Source organism: Triticum dicoccoides, chromosome 4A, assembly GCF_002162155.2.
Source record: "Triticum dicoccoides isolate Atlit2015 ecotype Zavitan chromosome 4A, WEW_v2.0, whole genome shotgun sequence".
In the NCBI taxonomy this organism is placed as follows: Eukaryota; Viridiplantae; Streptophyta; class Magnoliopsida; order Poales; family Poaceae; genus Triticum; species Triticum dicoccoides.
Window position 1 is genome coordinate 5,961,244 of NC_041386.1, and position 15,483 is coordinate 5,976,726.

Sequence of the window (15,483 nt, forward strand, 5' to 3'; positions counted from 1 at the left end):
TTGACATTCAAATAGAGAGAAGAAGCCATCTAGCTACTAACTATGGACCCGAAGGTCTGAGGTAAACTACTCACACTTCATCGGAGGGGCTAGGATGATGTAGAAGCCCTCCGTGATGACGACCCTCTTCCGGCGGAGCTCCGGAACAGGCCCCAAGATGGGATCTCGTGGATACAGAAAGTTGAGGCGGTGGAATTAGGTTTTTGGCTCCTGTTCTGATCGTTTGGGGGTACGTGTGTATATATAGGAGGAAGAAGTACGCCGGAGGAGCAACAAGGGGCCCACGAGGCAGGGGCGCGCCCCCCACCCTCGTGACCGCCTCTTTTGTTCCTTGGAGCAGGGTCCAAGTCTCCTGGATCACGTTTGGTGAGAAAATCACGTTCCCGAAGATTTTATTTCGTTTGGACTCCGTTTGATATTCCGTTTCTTCGAAACACTGAAATAGGCAAAAAACAGCAATTCTGGGCTGGGCCTCCGATTAATAGGTTAGTCCCAAAAATAATATAAAAGTGGAAAATAAAGCCCAATATAGTCCAAAACAGTAGATAATATAGCATGGAGCAATCAAAAATTATAGATACATTGGAGACGTATCAGGCATCCCCAAGCTTAATTCCTACTCGTCTCGAGTAGGTAAATGATAAAAAGAGAACTTTTGATGCGGAGTGATACTTGGCATAATTTCAATGCAAATCTTCTTAATTGTGGTATGAATATTCAGATTAGAAAGATTTAAGACAAAAGTTTATATTGACACAAAAATAATAATACTTCAAGCATACTAACAAACAATTATGTCTTCTCAAAATAACATGGACAAAGAAAGTTATCCCTACAAAATCATATAGTCTGGCTATGCTCCATCTTCACCACACAAAGTATTTAAATCATGCACAACCCCGATGACAAGCCAAGCAATTGTTTCATACTCTAACTTTTTCAAAACTTTTTCAATCTTCACGCAATACATGAGCGTGAGCCATGGATATAGCACTATAGGTGGAATAGAAGGGTGGTTGTGGAGAAGACAAAAAGGAGGGGAAGATAGTCTCACATCAACTAGGCGTACTATGGAGATGCCCATCAATAGATATCAATGTGAGTGAGTAGGGATTGCCATGCAATGGATGCACTAGAGCTATAAATGTATGAAAGCTCAATAAAAGAAACTAAGTGGGTGTGCATCCAACTTGCTTGCTCACGAAGACCTAGGGCACTTGAGGACGCCCATCATTGGAATATACAAGCCAAGTTCTATAATGTAAAATTCCCACTAGTATATGAAAGTGACAACATATGAGACTCTCTATATGAAGAACATGGTGCTACTTTGAAGCACAATATATGAGACTCGCTATATCATGGTGCTACTTTGAAGCACAAGTGTGGAAAAAAGGATAGTAGCATTGCCCCTTTTTATTTATTTTCTTTTTTGGGGCCTTCTTTTTTTCTTTGGCCTTTCTCCTGTTTTTTTATTGGGACAATGCTCTATTGAATGATGATCATCACACTTTTATTTATTTACAACTCAATGATTACAACTCGATTCTAAAACAAAGTATGACTCTATATGGATGCCTCCGGCGGTGTACCGGGATATGCAATGAATAAAGAGTGACAAGTATGAAAAATTATGAACGGTGGCTTTGCACAAATACTATGTCAACTACATGATCATGCTAAGCAATATGACAATGACAAATGTGTCGCGATGAACTAGGTGGTGGAAAGTTGCATGGCAATATATCTCGGAATGGCTATGGAAATGCCATAATAGGTAGGTATGGCGGCTGTTTTGAGGAAGGTATATGGTAGGTGTATGATACCGGCGAAAGGTGCCTGGTATTAGAGAGGCTGGCAAAGGTGGAAGGGTGAGAGTGCGTATAATCCATGGACTCAACATTAGTCATAAAGAACTCATATACTTATTGCAAAAATCTAGAAGTTATCAAAGCAAAGTATTACGCGCATGCTCCTAGGGGGATAGATTGGTAGGAAAAGACCATCGCTCGTCCCCGACCGCCACTCATAAGGAAGACAATCAATAAATAAACCATGCTCCGACTTCGTCACATAACGGTTCACCATACGTGCATGCTACGGGAATCATAAACTTTAACACAAGTATTCTTTAAATTCACAACTACTCAACTAGCATGACTTTAATATTATCACCTCCATATCTCAAAACAATTATCATGCTTCAATCTTTTCTTAGTATTTAACACACTCAAAATAAAGTTTCACAAATCTTGAATACCAAGCATATTATTATTAAGCAAGTTTCCATGCTATTAAGAGACTCTCAAAATAATTTAAGTGAAGCATGAGAGATCAATAGTTTCTTTAAAACAAATCCACCACCGTGCTCTAAAAGATCTAAGTGAAGCACATAGAGCAAAATTATAACGCTCAAAAGATATAAGTGAAGCACATAGAGCAAAACTACTACGCTCAAAAGATATAAGTGAAGCACATAGAGCAAAACTACTTAGCTCAAAAGATATAAGTGAAGCACATAGAGTATTCTTATCAAATTTTAATTCATGTATGGCTCTCTCAAAAGGTGTGTACAGCAAGGATGATTGTGGCATACTAAGACACAAAGACACAAATAATACAAGACGCTCCAAGCAAAACACATATCATGTTGGTGAATAAAAATATAGCTCCAAGTAAATTACCGATGGAAGTGGACGAAAGAGGGGATGCCTTCCGGGGCATCCCCAAGCTTTGACTTTTTGGTGTCCTTGGATTATCTTGGGGGTGCCATGGGCATCCCCAAGCTTAGGCTCTTGCCACTCCTTGTTCCATGATCCATCAAAAGAATTCACCCAAAACTTGAAAACTTCACAACACAAAACTCAAAATAGAAAACTCGTGAGCTCCGTTAGCGAAAGAAAACAAAAGACCACTTCAAGGTACTGTAATGAACTCATTCTTTATTTATATTGGTGTTAAACCTACTGTATTCCAACTTCTCTATGGATTATAAACTATTTTACTAGCCATAGATTCATCAAAATAAGCAAACAACACACGAAAAACAGAATCTGTCAAAAACAAAACAGTCTGTAGTAATCTGTAGCTAGCGCAATATATGGAACCCCAAAAATTCTAAAATAAATTGCTGGACGTGAGGAATTTATCTATTAATCATCTGCAAAAATAATTAACTAAATAGCACTCTCCAAATAAAAATGACAGAAGTTCTCGTGAGCGCTAAAGTTTCTGTTTTTTACAGCAAGTTCAACAAGACTTTCCCCAAGTCTTCCCAACGGTTCTACTTGGCACAAACACTAATTAAACACAAAAACACAACCAAAACAGAGGCTAAATAATTTATTTATTACTAAGCATGAGCAAAAAGCAAGGAATAAAAATAAAATTGGGTTGCCTCCCAACAAGCGCTATCGTTTAACGCCCCTAGCTAGGCATAAAAGCGAGGATAGATCTAGGTATTGCCATCTTTGGTAGGCAATCCATAAGTGGCTCTCATGATAGTTTCATATGGTAATTTTATTTTCTTTCTTGGAAAGTGTTCCATGCCCTTTTTTAATGGAAATTGAAATCTAATATTCCCTTCCTTCATATCAATAATCGCACCAACCGTTCTAAGGAAAGGTCTACCAAGAATAATAGGGCAAGAAGGATTGCAATCTATATCAAGAACAATGAAATCTACGGGGCACATAATTCCTATTTGCAACAATAAGAACATCATTAATCCTTTCCATAGGTTTCTTAATAGTGGAATCCGCAAGATGCAAGTTTAGAGAGCAATCATCAAAATTACGGAAATCTAGCAAATCACACAAAGTCTTGGGAATAGTAGAGACACTAGCACCCAAATCACACAAAGCATAAAACTCATGATCTTTAATTTTAATTTTAATAGTTGGTTCCCACTCATCATAGAGTTTTCTAGGGATAGAAACTTTCAACTCAAGTTTTTCTTCATAGGATTGCATCAAGGCATCAACAATATGTTTGGTGAAGGCTTTATTTTGACTATAAGCATGTGGAGAATTTAGCACGGATTGCAACAAGGAAATACAATCAATTAAAGAGCAACTTATATAATTAAATTCCTTGAAATCCAATATAGTGGGTTTAGCAACATCTAGATTTTTATTTCTTTCAATCCCACTTTCATCAATTTCATCATTAAGATCTAAATACTTCGAATTTTTAGAACGCCTTCTAGGCAAAGGAAGATCATATTTAGTTTCATCAAGATTCATATTGCAAAACAAAGATTTAATAGGTGACACATCAATAACTTTTTGATCTTCATCTTGATTTTCCTAGGAATTGGAGGAACACGCTTTAATAAAGGCATCTTTGGAAGCACGCGTCCTAGCGGTTCTTTACTTGCACTCATCAATGGAAATTCTCATGGTTTTGAGAGACTCATTGATATCATGTTTAGGAGGAATAGATCTAAGCTTTAAAGAATCAACCTCAAGAGAAATTATATCAACATTTCTAGCCAAATCATCAACTTTAAGCAATTTCTCCTCAAGCAAAGCATTAAAATTCTTTTGTGAATTCATAAACTCTTTAACACTATTCTCAAATTCTGAGGGAATCTTATTATAATTTCCATAAGAGTTGTTGTAGGAATTACCATAATTATTAGAAGGATTACTAGGATATGGCCTAGGATTAAAATTCCCTCTATAAGCGTTGTTACCAAAATTATTCCTACCAACAAAATTCACATCCATAGATTCATTGTTATTCTCAATCAAAGTAGACAAAGGCATATCATTAGGATCAGAAGAAACACTCTTAGTAGCAAATAATTTCATAAGTTCATCCATCTTTCCACTCAACACATTGATTTCTTCTATCGCATGCACTTTTTTATTAGAAGATCTTTCAGTATGCCATTGATAATAATTAACCATAATATTATCTAGGAGTTTAGTAGCATCTCCTAAAGTGATTCCCATAAAAGTGCCTCCCGCGGCCGAATCTAAAAGATTTCTAGAAGCAAAATTCAATCCGGCATAAAAATTTTGTATAATCATCCACAAATTCAAACCATGAGTAGGGCAATTACGTATCATTAATTTCATTCTCTCCCAAGCTTGTGCAACATGTTCATGATCAAGTTGTTTAAAGTTCATAATATCGTTTCTAAGAGAGATGATCTTAGCGGGAGGAAAATACTTAGAGATAAAAGCATCTTTGCACTTGTTCCATGAATCAATACTATTCTTAGGCAAAGACGAAAACCAAGCTTTAGCACGATCTCTAAGCGAAAAAGGAAATAGCTTCAATTTAACGACATCATTATTGACATCTTTTTTCTTTTTTATATCACATAAATCAATGAAGCTATTCAGATGAGTAGCGGCATCTTCATTAGGAAGGCCGGCGAATTGATCTTTCATAACAAGATTCAACAAAGCAGTATTAATTTCACAAGATTCAGCATCGGTAAGAGGAGCAATCGGAGTGCTAAGGAAATCATTATTATTGGTATTGGTGAAGTCACACAATTTAGTAGTATCTTGAGCCATCGCGACAAACAAGCAATCTAACACACGAGCAAACAAAAAGCAAATGGGCAAAAAAAGGCAAATAGAGAGGGAGGATAGAGAGAGAGAGAGGGTGAATGAAACGGCAAGGGTGAATTGGGGGGAGAGGAAAACGAGAGGCAAATGGCAAATAATGTAACGCGAGAGATAGGGATTGTGATGGGTACTTGGTATGTTGACTTTTTGCGTAGACTCCCCGGCAACGGCGCCAGAAATCCTTCTTGCTACGTCTTGAGCTTGCGTTGGTTTTCCCCGAAGAGGAAGGGATGATGCAGCAGGGTAGCATAAGTATTTCCCTCAGTTTTTGAGAACCAAGGTATCAATCCAGTAGGAGGCCACGCTCAAGTCCCTCGTACCTGCACAAAACGGTAGCCACTCGCAGCCAACGCAATTAGGGGTTGTCAATCCCTTCACGGTCACTTACGAGAGTGAGATCTGATAGATATAATATTTTTGGTATTTTTGGTATAAAGATGCAAAGTAAAAAGTAAAAGCAAAGTAAAAAAGCAAAGCAAGATTAAAGTGATGGAGATTGATATGATGAGAATAGACCCGGGGGGCATAGGTTTCACTAGTGGATTCTCTCAAGAGCATAAGTATTCTACGGTGGGTGAACAAATTACTGTTGAGCAATTGACATAATTGAGCATAGTTATGAGAATATCTAGGCATGATCATGTATATAGGCATCACGTCCGTGACAAGTAGATTGAAACAATTCTGCATCTACTACTATTACTCCACTCATCGACCGCTATCTAGCATGCATCTAGAGTATTTAAGTTAAAAACAGAGTAACGCCTTAAGCAAGATGACATGATGTAGAGAGATAAATTCATGCAATATGAAATAAACCCCATCTTGTTATCCTTGATGGCAACGATGCAATACGTGCCTTGCTGCCCCTTCTGTCACTGGGTAAGGACACCACAAGATCGAACCCAAAGCTAAGCACTTCTCCCATGGCAAGAACTACCAATCTAGTTGGCCAAACCAAACGGATAATTCGAAGAGACTTGCAAAGATAACCAATCATACATAAAAGAATTCAGAGAAGATTCAAATATTATTCATAGATAGACTTGATCATAAACCCACAATTCATCGGTCTCAACAAACACACCGCAAAAAGAAGATTACATCGAATAGATCTCCACAAGAGAGGGGGAGAACTTTGTATTGAGATTCAAAGAGAGAGAAGAAGCCATCTAGCTACTAACTATGGACTCGAAGGTCTGAGGTAAACTACTCACACTTCATCGGAGGGGCTAGGATGATGTAGAAGCCCTCCGTGATGATGGCCCTCTTCCGGCGGAGCTCCGGAATAGGCCCCAAGATGGGATCTCGTGGATACAGAAAGTTGCGGCAGTGGAATTAGGTTTTTGGCTCCTGTTCTGATCATTTGGGGGTATGTGTGTATATATAGGAGGAAGAAGTACGCCGGAGGAGCAACGAGGGGCCCACGAGGCAGGGGGCACGCCCTAGGGGGGCGTGCCCCCCACCCTCGTGACCGCCTCTTTTGTTCCTTGGAGCAGGGTCCAAGTCTCCTGGATCACGTTCGGTGAGAAAATCACGTTCCCAAAGATTTTATTCCGTTTGGACTCCGTTTGATATTCCGTTTCTTCGAAACACTGAAATAGGCAAAAAACAGCAATTTTGGGCTGGGCCTCCGGTTAATAGGTTAGTCCCAAAAATAATATAAAAGTGTAAAATAAAGCCCAATATAGTCCAAACAGTAGATAATATAGCATGGAGCAATCAAAAATTATAGGTACGTTGGAGACGTATCATGCGGTACTACCGCTCGTACGGTACTACCACCCGTTAGGTGCGGTACTACCGCGCTAGCTGTGGCACCAAGATCCTACTACCGCTGCCAGACCCGGTACTACCCTGTACTACCCTGACCTCACGCGGTACTACCGCGACTAGGAGCGGTACTAAAATCTTAGTACCGCAGCACTTGGCAGTTCTACCGTTGGGATCAAATCTCTCTCTCATGGAAATTATCATGTGTGCTTCCTACATGTTTCTTTTGCTTTGTTGTGGTCTTTGCAATGATCCTTCTTGCTTGTCGTGTATGTTTTGCGCTTTGTGTCTCAGGTGGTGGCTCTCGCCGTTCCAATCCCAGTCGTGACACTGGCTCCAAGCGACTGTGCAATCCTCAAGATGCTGCACCAGAGGGCTCCAATGCCCCCAAGCGCAATGTCAAGACCACTGCCAGCAAGCAAAAGGAACCTGCTAAGGGCATGGACGAGATTCCCCTCAATGAGTACGTCGAACGCCGGAAGATCAACCCTTATGTGAATCCTCATGCTATCCTCAGAGGCACTGAGTTTTTTTGGACCAAGCAGCAGGCTCTCATTTATCTGGATGTGATCAAGAACAAGCAGAACATCCATGTGGATGTCAAGTGGATAGACATGAATCACATGAGGAAGGACAAGTTTCGTGACTATTTTGGAGAAGCTCTGGACTTGGTGGAGCAGTTCGCTATTGAGCCGGTGATCTCCTTCCACCTTGACTATGACCCTGAGCTTATCTGTCAGTTCTTTACCTCAGTTTACTTTCACCCCGGGGAAGGGCGGGGGATGACCTGGATGACCAATGGCCGTCAGCTGTCTGCTACATGGAAGGAGTTCATGGGTCGGCTCCACATTCCTGATGACGGGCTTCACACACTCGTTGGTGTTCGCCCCCACGCCAACTCTGAGTCTGCTAACAAGAATTTGCTCCAATCGTACTATGTTGAGAAGGTGCTTCCCAGTGGCAAGTCGACTTGGGTGTTGAACTCCTTCCTGGATATCATGCATCGCATCTTCCGCAACACTCTGTTCCCACGCATTGGTGACATGATGCTCCTGTGCGCGGAGGCACGTTCGTCTCAGACTCAGCCACTTGATGTCTCACACATCATGTGGTGTGAGCTTCGGTTTGCGGTGTTCACCCGCAAGGTACCTATCTATGGACCGTACCTGTTTCTGTTGATCTCCATGATTTGGGAGAAGATATACCCTGGTGATGAGTTCCTTGCTCCAGACTGGATTCGGCATGAGTCCATCAGTCTCCGCGTCAAGCCCAACTAGGCCAACACTACTACCCGTGCTGAGGCATCTGCTGCTAGGAGGGCTGTTGGTGAGGAGGAGGCTGGTGCAGAGAATGTTGCTGAGGACCGTGCTGCTAGGGCTTCCACACCTTCCTCTGAGCCGTCATGGGCCAAGAAGTTGAAGGACAAGATGAAGACTCTCTTCTGCATCCAAGCGAAGGGGCAGTACAGGGCTCACGTGGCATCCAAGGAGAGTCGCCGCCGTGACAAGAAGGTCATGAGGCTCTTTCGAGAGGATGTCTCTGGCGGTTCTAAGGATAACATCACGCCAGAGGCTGCATGGATGGCGAAGCAGGGTTACAGGTGGACTAGTTCTGAGGAGGACATCGAGGAGAGCGTCCCCGCCGCCGAGTCTGACGAGGAGGACGAGGAGCAGTGGGATGATTTCTCTGCCTGAGCCACCCCGTGTGTGTAGGTGTCCTCTCTGCCTTTTTGGCGTCTCGATGCCAAAGGGGGAGAGTGTAGGGATTTGCATGTTTGTGAGTCGTGTCGTGTTTGGTGTGTTTGCTTTGTCGTTTGGACCTCGTTTGCCTTTGTTTGGTTTGTGCCTTTGAGACTTATCCTTCATATGGTGTAAGACATATGCACTCTATTCTATCTTAGTTAACTTATGTTTGTGATATCTTGTCTAGTGTTGGCCTTTCTATTGCAAGATATGCCTTGTCTCTATAATATAGGGGGAGCTTTGATCCTAGTATGTGTGTCGTGCAGTCCAAAGCACCCATCTAGTTGGCACACATCTAGGGGGAGCCCGTCTATATTCTAGAGAGGAGGGGTTTGCATTTGCTTTATATTATTTCCCTTGTGCAAAACCCGTATTGTCATCAATCCACCAAAAAGGAGGAGATTGTAAGGGCATATTTATCCCTAAGGTGTTTTGGTGATTGATGACAATGCGTTTGCGGACTAATCGTGTGCCTTGAGTATCCCAGACGTTTCATCGCTAGGCACAAGACGGTTTAGTGCCCCTCGAAGACTGTTGAAGACGGCGTCTTTTCTACGTTTCTTTTTGGTGGATTTGAGTCTTAGGAAAGACGTACTATTAAGAGGGGGTCCTTGTCGGAAAGGTTTGGGTGGAATCATCATGTACACGTTTCTTTCTAGTCCCCTCCTTTCCCCTGCACCTTGGAGCATCCTCCGTTGTTTTTTCTTCACCTTTGTTCTGGCTGTTGTGTTGGCTTGCGGTAGTACTGCTCCCAGGTGAGCGGTAGTACCGTAGGCACCAACGGTAGTACCGTGCTGTGGCGCGGTAGTACTGCAGGTGCCCATGGTAGTACCGCTTCTCTGGAGGCACACTACCGTGGCCCCCAGGCCAAGTACCGCTCCCTCGCGGTAGTAGTGGCGGATGTAATTTTTTACATCCGCGCTACCACGGTAGTACCGCAACCCTTCCGCGGTAGTACCATGCTCAGCTGCCAGGCGGTAGTACCGCCCCTCTGCGGTAGTACTGTGTCGGGTTTTTGCTTCTTCCGTTTACCAGCGGAAGTAGGCACGAATGTATCCTTATCCGCGCTCTTCCCAGGCTAGGGGCTTCCTGCCTTGCGGTAGTACCGCAAGGGGGAGCGGTAGTACCGCGCCCGCGGCAGTACCGCCCTCAGCACTTGTGCTACAGGTCTGCCCTAGCTGCTGCTGGTGCTGCGGTAGTACCGTGTGGCCTTGCGGTAGTACCGCTTGTCAACAAGCGGAAGTACCGCGTGGACCTGCGGTAGTACCGCTGGTCTGGGGCGGTAGTACCGCTGGTCGCGGGCTGGTAGGTGGATAATGGTTGAATCTTTGTCCTAAGCTATAAAAGGGGTGTGTTCTTCCTCGAGTTGACTATCTCTTCCAACCCTAAGCTCCATTGTTGCTCTAAGCTCCATTTTCACCCGATCTCACTCCCTAGCCAATCAAACTTGTTGATTTGCTCGGGAGTGGTTCAGAAGGCCCCAATCTACACTTCCACCAAGAGAAATTTGATTCCCCCACTAATCCCTTGCGAATCTTGTTACTCTTGGGTGTTTGAGCATCCTAGACGGTTGAGGTCACCGCGGAGCCATAGTCCATTGTGGTGAAGCTTCGTGGTGTCGTTGGGAGCCTCCAATTGAGTTGTGGAGATTGCCCCAACCTTGTTTGTAAAGGTTCGATCGCCGACTCCAAGGACACCAATAGTGGAATCACGGCATCTCGCATTTTGTGAGGGAGTGAGGAGAATACGGTGGCCCTAGTGGCTTTCTGGGGAGCATTGTGCCTCCACACCGCTCCAACGGAGACGTGCTTCCCCTCAAAGGGAAGGAACTTCGGTAACACATCCTCGTCTCCACCGGCTCCACTCTTATCTCGTGCCTTTACTTGTGCAAGCTTATTTGTGCTATATCTCTTGCTTGCTTGTGTTCCTATCTTTGTTGCATCATATAGGTTGCCCACCTAGTTGCATATCTAGACAACCTACTTTGATACAAAGTTTAAATTGTTAAAGAAAAGCTAAAAATTGTTAGTTGCCTATTCACCCCCCCCCCCTCTAGTCAAGCATATCGATCCTTTCAGCCATGGACAGGGCCAAGGTCAAGAACTTGGAAACTATCCCAGGTATGTTTCATAAAAAAATTCCTCCCCATGCAAAGATAGTTCTTCTGATAATGTACCTTATGTTTTAGAGACTGCTCATGGAGAGATAGTTGATATTGCTACTAAATTAGGATTTAAATTGGGAGGGACTGAGGAAGAAGTAGTTAATAATGTCGAACATCTGAAGAACTTGGAAGCTTCTAGACTTTCTGTTTATAATGCTAGCATCAATAAAAACAAAGAGAAGATTGTGATTAATAACCATATTAATGAGGGTTTTAGTATTGAGGAAATGGAAGATTTGCTTACTGATGATGAAGGGAAAGAGCAAGATAATGAAGAATTAGATAGTATTATTAGAAACATTGCTGGACTAGGAACTGTACTACAAAGAAAAAAAGATAGTAGGGAATTATACAATGGTGTTGTGGTTGGAAAGTTTAGAAGTAGAAGTAAAGGATATATTAAAGGAACTAAACTTTTCTAATATGGCTGGTTTATTTTGGAACGCCAAAGGGCTGGGTGACCCTGAGAAAGTAAACTTTCTAAGGAATGCAATTGTAGAGTTTAATTTGAGATTTGTTGGCATTCAGGAAACTAAGAAAACATCATTTACTTTGAACTGGTTAGAAAATAAGTGGTAGTAGTGCTTTCTCCTGGTGTTTTGTGCCTGCTGTGGGACAATCAGGAGGGTTGTTGTGTGGTGTTAACACTGTTTTTTATGATGTTGTAGAATCTGAAAAAGGCAGCCATCATATTAGGTTTTTGGTTAGAGATAGAAAAAATGGAGAGCTTTTAAACATAGTGAATGTTTATGGTGCCCCGCACAATAAAGATAAGGAATATTTTTTAGTTGAATTAGTTCATATATGTAATGTGAATGCTTTTCCCATTATTATTGGAGGGGATTTTAATATCGTTAGAAAAAAGAGGAGAATCTAATAGAAATAAGCCTTTAAATAAATGGTCACATCTGTTTAATGTTATTATTGAGAACTGGGAGATGAAGGAAGTCGAGTTAAATGGTCGAGTGTTTACTTGGTCTAATAACCAACACAATCCAGTTTTTGAGAAGTTAGATAGGATCTTAATGACTTTATCTTTTGAGAGCATTTTTCCTCTGATGTTCTTTAGAGCTCTTCCTAGAGTTTTGTCTGACCATGCTCCCTTACTACTAGATTTTGGTCTGAATTTGCCTAAGATTACTAAACCTTTTCAATTTGAATTGTGCTAGTTTTTGAGAGTGGATCTAGATGCGGTAGTAATTGGGGTTTTATGTAATTCCTATTATGGTAAGTCTTTACAAGATCAGTGGCAAAAGAGAGCTAGAGTTCTTCGGAGAACACTTAAGGGGTGGAACCTTAATTACATGTGGCTTTACAAAAAACAGAAAGTTTTTCTTACGAAATCTATAGATGAGATTGATAGAGAGAGTGAGAATATAGGTTTAACTAGATACAAATACATCTTACGTAAGAAGATGGAGGAGGAACTTTCTAAGATTCATAAGGAAGAGGAAATCCAATGGTTACAGAGATCTAAAGAAAAAGAATTGTTAGAGGGTGATGCATTAACTGCTTATTTTATTTCTAAAGCTAGTAGTAGGAAAAGAAAGAATAGGATTATTTCCCTTAATAATAATTGTAATGAGCTAATCCAAGGAGATAAAGACTTACTGCTTTTTGCGACTGCTCTCTATAAGAGATTATTTGGGCCTCCAGAGAAGATGTCTAATATCTTCCTTTAAATTGACATGCCAGTTGTACTGGATGATATAGATAGAGAGAAATTGGATAGAGAGTTCACTTTAGAAGAGATAAAAAAAGTTGTATTTGAGATGAAAACCAACAAAGCTCCTGGACCTGATGGTCTGCCTATAGAGTTTTATCAGAAATACCGGCACATTGTAGGAGTAGATATTTTAGATCTTTTCTACGAGTTTTACAATGGGAAACTTGATCTAGCTAGGTTTAACTATGGGGTTCTTGCACTTATTCCCGAATGTGCTGATGCTCAGACTTTGCAACAGTACAGACCTATTTGCTTACTAAATGTGATCTTTAAGATTTTTACAAAAGTGCTCAACAATAGAGCCATTGTTGTAGCAGATAAAGTTGTAGCTCCTGTCCAGACAACCTTTATTAGAGGTAGATACATTCTGGATGGGGTGATTGTGTTCCATGAAGTACATAGGAAAAAAGAGAGTGCAGTGCTTTTTAAAGTAGATTTTGAAAAAGCTTATGATAAAATTAATTGGGATTTTTTGTATTTTGTCATGGAAAAGAAGGGCTTCCCTCCTAAATATAGAGAATGGGTCAAACAGACAGTAGAGAGGGTAAGGTAGTTGTTATGGTGAATGACCCGATTGGTCCTTTTTTTAAACGAAAAAGGGGCTGAGGCAAGGAGATCCTTTGCCCCCAATCTTGTTTAATATTTCTATTGATATTCTTAACTTGCTCATTTTAAAAGCTCAAGACTTGGATCTGGTACAAGGCCTAGTGCAAAACTTAATACCAAATGGGATTAGTATGTTACAATATGCAGATGATACTATCTTTATGTTTAAGGATAATCTGGAGAGTGCTAGGAACTTGAAATTGATTCTTTGTCTGTTTGAACAACTTTCAGGTCTCAAAGTTAACTTCCATAAAAGTGAGGTTTTTTGTTTTGGTGAGGCTAAAGGGAAACAAGAGTGTTATTCTAATATTTTCACTTGTGCTGTTGGTAAACTACCTTTTAAGTATTTAGGGATACCTATTAATGCTGTGAGGCTATGTAATAGTGATTGGAATTGGCCTAAGGAGAAGATGGAGAAGAAATTGAGTATTTGGAAAGGTAGAAATAGATCATATGGGGGTAGATTAATACTAATTACTTCCAGTTTGTGCAATATTCCCCTTTATATGATTTCTCTCTTTGAATTACCTAAAGGACCTAGTAAGAAAATGAATTTCTACATGAAAAGAATGCTATGGCAAGAGGAAGAAGATGTTAAGAAATATCATTTAGTGAAATGGGAGGATGTGTGTAGAACTAAAGAGATGGGAGGTTTAGGTGTTTTAGATTTGGATATTATGAATATTTGCTTACTTTGTAAGTGGATATGGAAACTTGAAAATAATAATGGTCTTTGGCAAGATTTGGTAAGGAAGAAATACCTGAGAAAATGTACTCTTAGGGGGTGCAAAAAGAAGGTTGGGCAGTCTCATTTTTGGCAAGGAATTATGAGAGTCAACCCTATTTTCCTCCAGTATAGTAGAAAAATAGTGGGTAATGAGGAGAGAACTATGTTCTGGAGCGATATTTGGCTGGGAGACAAACGTCTTAGTGTGCAATTCCCTAGATTGTATGCCCTAACTTTCAGTGCTAATTTTACTGTTGCTAAAGCCTTATCCGAGAACATGAACTTGATAAGATTTAGAAGGATATTATGGAGGGACACTGCTGATATGTGGTATGAGCTGAAAAGCATCTGTAGTAGTGTAACCTTGAATGAGCAGGAGGACAAGTGTGATCAGGAAAATTCTCTGTTCGATCCTTGTATCTAGCTCTTAAAACTAATCAGGTAGCTTGGCCTCATAGAAATCTATGGAAAGCTAAGATTCCTCTAAAAGTTAAAGTTTTCATCTGGTTGGTTTTCAGAAATAGTGTGTTGACTAGAGATAATTTAGCTAAAAGAAACTGGAAAGGTAAAGATAAAAGTTGCAGTTTATGTGATCATTCTGAAACCGTAGAGCATCTTTTTTGCACTTGTGTGGTAGCCAAGTTTGTGTGAGGGGTTGTTAGGAATGTCACTGGTATTTATGATATTCCTTGCAAAATTGAAGAGTTAGCAGCTGGATAGAGATGTTTCATAAGAAGATGAGACAAACAGTAGCAATGGGTGTAGCGGCGGTATTCTGGTCTTTATGGAAAGCCAGAAACGCTGCCACTTTTCATCACATTTACCTGCATGATCCGAGTGTGCTGTTTTTTCAAATAGCTTACCAGATGTCGTATTGGGCTGACTTACAGAGAAAAGAAAGGCAACAGAAGCTGCGCGACGTGGCGGCGTTGTTGGTTGATGTTGCAAATGGCTTCTTCAACAAGAGCAGAGGATGGGCGCCAATGACAAGACGTCTGGGAGTGGGTTGAGAGTTTTTCTATGTTTTGAGTTTCTTCGCTGGAATATCGTGTAGTCTATGTCTGGATAATATGATTGTTCTAAGCTCTGTCACTGTTTAGAAAAGGTGAGGGTCGGGGATGGAGCCCTGTGTGGTAACCATTTTCCCCATAGCGCTTATT